This window comes from Chinchilla lanigera, unplaced genomic scaffold, assembly GCF_000276665.1.
Source record: "Chinchilla lanigera isolate Chin_1 unplaced genomic scaffold, ChiLan1.0 scaffold00078, whole genome shotgun sequence".
In the NCBI taxonomy this organism is placed as follows: Eukaryota; Metazoa; Chordata; class Mammalia; order Rodentia; family Chinchillidae; genus Chinchilla; species Chinchilla lanigera.
This window is the reverse complement of record NW_004955479.1, coordinates 5,295,823-5,302,564: the sequence shown is the minus strand read 5'-3', so window position 1 is coordinate 5,302,564 and position 6,742 is coordinate 5,295,823. Positions and strand designations below refer to the sequence as shown.

Sequence of the window (6,742 nt, the reverse complement as noted above, 5' to 3'; positions counted from 1 at the left end):
TCCTATGCATGTAAGCAATGTGGGAAAGCATTCATGCAAAATGGTAACCTTCTAGTATATGAACGAATTCACACTGGGGAAAAAAACCCTAGGTGTGTACGCAATGTGGGAAAGCATTCAGTGCACATAATGTCTGTCAAAGTCATGAAAGAACTCATAATGGGGAGAAACCCTATGCATGTAAGAATGTGGAAAATCCACCACCAGAGTGATTATCAGAATCCTGAAAGAATTCACACTGGGATGTAACTGTATGCTTTCAAACAATGGAGGAAAGCATACATGAAAGAATTCACACTGTGGAGAAGCTCTATGCATGTAAGCAACGTGGGAAAGCATTCATGCAAAATGGTAACCTTCTAGTATATGAACGAATTCACACTGGGGAAAAACTACATATGTAAGCAATGTGGAAAAGCATTTAGCTGTAAAGGTACCCTTCTTGTACATACAGTGAACTAAAATTCCATCACATGACACGAAATAATGCACATAATGGAGAAACTGTATGTAAGCAATATGGAAAGGATTTGCTGCAATGTTTTCATCTTAAAATTTTGAAATTCCCCTCTGGGGAGTAACTGTGTGTACAAGAAATGTGGGGGAAAATTCATCTGACAGAGACAGTAACCTTCAGATTGATGTCACGTTGTGCCAAAGCCTATGTACGCAATGTGGAAAAGCATTCAGTATACATTTTCAAAGTCAAAAGTATGAAAGAAATCACAGTGAAATGAAATTCTATATATGAAATTCTACATAAGATTATTTTGAAAATTATTCATGGAGAGAAGACTGGTAAAAATAATATAAATTGTTCATGTCAGGGCAGAGGATATATCTTAACAGCACACGTGCCTGCCTGACAATGACAAGGTCCTGAGATCCATTCCTAGCACCAAAAAAAAAAAAAAAAAAAAAAAATGATGTCAATATAATTTGAAAAAAAACATACTAAAAGTTGGAGATAGTCTGAAAAAAAAAAAACAAACATTAGAGACAATACAGAGTTTCACTAGACAAGATGGTAGGAATTCACCAATGGTTATTATATTGCATATTGTTGTCTTCAAATCAGTTGCTCAGATTGCCAGATAGATGTATGCAAAATTGGTCAAAATAAAAAAAAATTTTTAAACATTAGCTGTTCCTTTCAGTGAACCACCAGATATCAGCAGTACAGTTGTCCCAGCTATCTATCTATTTATACAGCCTTCCTTCTTTCTTTCTTTTTCTTCTTTCCCTCATCCCAGTTGTTCCTTCTTTTGAGCAATTTCTTTCCCTTTCATATTATCTATTGTACATTTTGGGTTTTATTCACTCTTTCAGGTTCTTACGCTAGGGAGACAATATGATATTTACACATGCAGACCTGATTTATTTCAGTTATATAGGTAAATGCATTGCTGTATCTTCTTATGGAAAAGTGACACCAAAAACATGCCCAGTTGGAAATTAACAAATATCGACATTTTAACAGACATTAAACAGAACAAAAATAATCACAAGCTGTACTAAAAATGAAAAGTAATTTTTAGGTAGTTTGAAATGCATTGGCCTCAAATGTTTTCTCACTTGCTTCTAAAACAGAGCAGTTACCCTTGCAACTAGCATGGATTAAACAGAAAGCAGTTATCAATTACCTGTTGCTGATTATAGATTCAGGTGCTATCATCTTCTCTTAGTCACACGAACACACTTAAAAGTCTATTGTTCTTTATCTCCACTGTTTTCCCATGAAGAAAGTGGACTGTATTTTCAGCAGTTAAATTCCAAATGAAGCTTGGCTGTTTCGTTCCCTCCAGCTAGTCAGTTGGGACAGAAACTGCCAAAGAATCTTCCCAGCATAGAAGGACCATCTAATACTTAAGATGTTTCAGCCAAAAGATTTCACTGTGAAACACCCAATATCAAAGTTAGTTTATCATGTACTATATACATTTTTTTAAAGTGTCAGATTTCTCTCTGATGCAATTAAATTTATAATCTTTTTAAGAGTCAAACATTGTTTCTTATTAGCTCTTACTGTTTTTAATATGTTAAATGTGGGAAAAAATATCAACCAAAATCACATACAAACTCTTACAACATTACATGCCAAGTCTGTAAAGAAATTTCACTCTCTGTACATTGACTTACAAAATCAGCAAATGTGGATGATATTCTTGAATAAGTTGGATTTTAAGATAATTTACTTTATGTGGAACTGATGTTATGGGAACTAGATGAATTTCTCAATTACCTGAGGTTCCTCTCTCTCTTCCCCTTCCCCATCTGTGAGATTTTATTGTGCCCCCTCCCCAGTAAACGAACAAACCTTATTCTTCATCTTTATTGTTCAGGGAGATGTAAAAGTTCCCACTCGACATAAATTTTATTCTTTATTTCTTTTTTGTCATGACAGCATGTATAGGGCATATATGCCTAATAAACTGTGACATTCTTAAAAAGAAACTTCTGTTAAATGTTATATCACATTAAACTTTTTAGAGATAGATACTAAAGTATGTGCTTCAGTAAAATTCAGTTTTAAAATGGAGATTTTAATCATGTTTCCTGAATGCATAAATTACATACAATTTGTGTTTGTCACTAGCCTAAGGAAATTTTATTATGTTGGTATTATCTTGGCTCTCAGTATTCATTTTATAACAAATTTCCACTATAATAAAAATATCCATTAAGAATTTACTATGAATTTTTAAATATAATGAATTCTTTCCACGGGTGGTTACTGATATTTTATTCTTTTTTCTAGTCATATTTTTTACTCAAAGTTTAAAACTTGATCTAAATTTTCTCTCTTATAACATGCACACACATCACACATATATACATACAATTTGAGATCTAGTATTTTTCACGGAGCGAATCAAGTCAAGAGTTACCAAGGAAAAAATCAACATTATTCCTCACATTACAAAAAGTTATATATTCTTAAATGTACAATACAAATTTATGAAATGCCTGTAAGTTAACATAGGAGAAAATTCCAGAGTACCTTGGGCATGGAGATGATTTTTTAGATTCAATACCAAAAGTATGATTCATGAAAGAGAGTTTCTGCTCTTCAAGAATACAAGAAGATAAGCCACACACTGGGAGAAATATTTGCAAAAGTTATAACTGGTAAATAAATGCTATCCAACCTATACATATTTAAAACCTAACAATAAGAAAATGAGCAAGCAGATTTAAAAATACACAAAGACTTGGTAAGTAAACTTAAGAAAATATACTTAACATTATATGTCACTAGGGATTTGCAAAGTACAACCACCATGAAATGTTATCACATGACTATTAAAATGACACAAATTCAGAACAATGCCAACAAGAACAAAAATTCACTGCTGATGGGTCACAAAATGATGCAGCCACTTCACAAGACAGTTTGCATTTTCTTACAAAATTAAATATACTCTTAACAACAGACCCAGTAATCATCCTCACTGGCATTTACCTAAATGATTTGGAAATGTATGACCTCAGAAAAACCTGCAGTTTATAGCACCTTTATTCATAACTGTCAAAATTTAGAAACAACTACAATACCCTTCAGTAGGAAAATGTATAAATCATGGTGTATATGGACAATGGAATATTATTCAGTGCTAAAATGAAATGAGCTATCACATCATGAAAAAACAGAGAAAACACCATGTTACTGAATGAAGAAATCATATTACTAAGTGAAGAAAATCAATCTATACAGGTTACACACCGTCTAATTCCAACTACATGACATTTTGGAAAAGGCAAAAATATGGAAACAGTAAAATCAATGATTTCTAAATGTTGTGGGGGGGAAGGAATGAATAAATCAAACATGCAGGATTTGGGATGCAGTGAAACTACTGTATATAATGCTGTAATAGTGGATGCGTGTTGATACACATTTGTCAAAACCCATAAAAAGCACAACAGCAAGCACATGCCCTACAGAAAGCTATAGACATTGGATGATAGTGACATGTCAGTGGAGACTCACCCGTCCTAACAAGTAGTGAAGGGTGTCAATAGTCGAGGAAGCTCCGCATATGGAAAGGAATAGATTATGTGGGATTTCTGTACTTTCTGATCACTTTTACAGTGAACATTAAAAGTACCCTAAAAAGTAATGCCTGCTTAACCAGGGAAAAACTATAAAACTGCATTCACAGAATCCACGTTTATATCAGAGAAAAGCTGTAGACAGTATATATGTGGTCACTAAGGAGTTTGTTAAATACATCATGAGCTATGCTATGGTACTCACATGATGAAATGACAGACCGTGTCAATTTAGACTTCTGAAAGCCTATTTTAAAAATCAAAAGACGCAATACATTCTCAAGACAGGATGCCTAGAAGGTACATCTTCTGCTTCCCTCTTTCAGTTCTGACTACCTGCTTTAAATTGTACTCCATGCTTCACAAATTTAATAACTTTATAATAATTTAATTCTATTTATGTTGTCTTTCTTTAAAGGTATAACAATAAGGAAAAAATAAAACTTCCATTTTCAAGCAATATAATCATATAGAAAACTCAAATGAATCTACAAATTAGTTAGTTAATAAGAGAGTTTAACAAGTAGCTGGTCATTAGATTAACATATAAAAGTAAAAAAAATTTTGGTCACCAATATAATTTAAGAGAAGATTCAAAATTTGCACAACACCACTACAGAGGCAAGTTATTGATCTTATTGAGATATGTGTACAGAGAAACAAATAAATGGGCCTCTGACTTCATTTTTGCCATTCCAACATAGCATTACTTTTACTGATTTAGATTGTTTCTATCTTTCCAAAACATCTGGGGAAGGGAAGCTGGAAATTAAAAGTGGGCTTATCTGAGATCCTGCTGAGAATATTCTGCCCCTTACGTCTGGAAGTGAGACTAGATTGCATTTTTAATCTGTGAAATTAATGTGCATAAGAAATAAATTTAGAATACCCAGTAAGAATTCAGTGACTTTTGTAAATAGAGAAATAATGTTTCATTTAGAGCCAAGATTTACAGAGATCCTAATACTTGGCTTCATCTCCATTCAACAAACATTGACAGAGTTTACTACATTCATGGCACTGTGTTTAATGCTCAAAATGGATAAAAATATTTACCTCCAAGAGATTCAAAATCTAGCATATGTGTGGGAGGCGTGCGTATATTGGCACATGGGATGCATTTGTGTGCATGGAATAAGGGTATGGAGGCAGGGAAAATATACAGCCTATTTAAGTTTCCTAGAGGAATGGAATTAGTGCTAATTTTTTCTTTTATAAATCAGCTGGTATATTATAAAGTTAATTAATGATCATTGCATTACATTTTTAAGAAGTACAAAGTTAACATAGGTGGTTATTTTTTTTACTCAAAAAATAAGCATTTCTGGATGTGAAAGTCAAGGTTTGTATAGCTCACATGAGAGACTCTGTGACATTAGAGGGAAGAATCAGGCTGCCCAGATGCCCAGCCTCTCCGTAAACTCCCTGTAAAGCAGCCCCTTAACATTAGAGAATGTTCAGAACACAGAAGGAGAAATAGAAACACCTCTTATGATCTGTATGGAACCCAGAATGGTGAGAGAATCTGAATTTGGCCTATGGGTGGGCTTCCAATTGGTGAGGTCTATAAAATGAATTCAGAATGCCCAAAAGGGGTTGGACTGAGGGAGAGTCTAGAAGGAGACACAGAGGGATGTAGCATTCTTCAGGAACAGGTGGGTTGAGGTCCAGTGCTCAAAGATCAGAGGGAACAGGGTGAGAGTGATCTTGGTCATCTTCTGACCTTCCTTGAATCCTCCTTTCAAGAGTCCGAAAGCTCTGGGTGAAGGAAAGTTGTGATACAGAAGAAAGCATTTGTCTCCACCTGCTACAGGGCTATAGTAACAGCGTGACATTAGATTTATTTATTTTTTTAATTTATTTTAAAAATGAAAGAAGGAAGACATCTTAACAAACACATCCATTTAAAAAATAGCATAAGAACAATACAAACAAAACAGAGTTACAGACAAAGTGGCAGGAAATTAACAATGCTTGCATTACGTATTGATATCTTCAACGTGGTTTTTCAGGAAAACAAATAGAGACATGCAAGATTGATCAAATAAGTAATCATTAACTGTTCCTTTCAGTAAAGTGATAGAAGTCAGTAGTACAACTATGTTAGCTATCCTGTATACATACATAATTTCCCCTTCTTTCTTTTCTCTTTTCCCTCACCCCAGTTGCTCTTTTCTTTTGAGCATTTTCTTTTCATTTCACAATGTCTATCATACCTCCTAATTTTTATTCACTCTTTCAGATTCTTACACTAGTGAGATAATATGCTGCTTTGGAGGTCTGGTATTTTTCACTTATGAATATGGTCTCTAGTTGTGACCATTTACCTGTAAAAGCCTTGAGTTTATCTTTCTTTATAGCTGAGTAATATTCCATTATATAAAAGTACCACAATTCTTTTATCCATTCCTCAGTGGATGGACATTTGGGTTGCTTCCACAATTTAGCAATGACAAATTGCGCTGCTATGAACATGGGGGCACATATATTGCTGTGATATGAGGTTTTCAGATCTTCTGGGAAAATATCCAGAAGGGGAATAGCTGGGTTGAATGGGACCTCTATACCTAGTTTGCTGAGGAATCTCCAAACTAATTTCCACAGTGGTTTCACCAGTCTGCATTCCCACCAGCAGTGGAGAAGAGTTCCTATTTCTCCACAGCCTTGCCAGCATTGGTTATTGGTTGAT

The 6,742-nt window shown here is 34.2% G+C and overlaps 1 protein-coding gene and 1 long non-coding RNA gene across 2 annotated transcripts in view; one reads left to right on the top strand and one right to left on the bottom strand.

Moving 5' to 3' along the window:
* LOC102016591 (hyaluronidase-4-like) overlaps nucleotides 1-5,489 on the bottom strand; it is a gene marked incomplete in the record, with an annotated part of 21,020 nt that extends 15,531 nt beyond the window's left edge. Inside the window, 2 exon segments of the mRNA XM_005402338.2 lie at nucleotides 1,644-1,893; nucleotides 5,411-5,489.
* A 99-nt stretch (nucleotides 5,490-5,588) lies between these two features.
* Nucleotides 5,589-6,742, top strand: part of LOC106146438 — a 14,352-nt gene continuing 13,198 nt past the window's right edge. The window contains exon 1 of the long non-coding RNA XR_001230873.1: nucleotides 5,589-5,708. This is a non-coding gene — a long non-coding RNA (uncharacterized LOC106146438). The remainder of the gene's footprint in view (nucleotides 5,709-6,742) is intronic.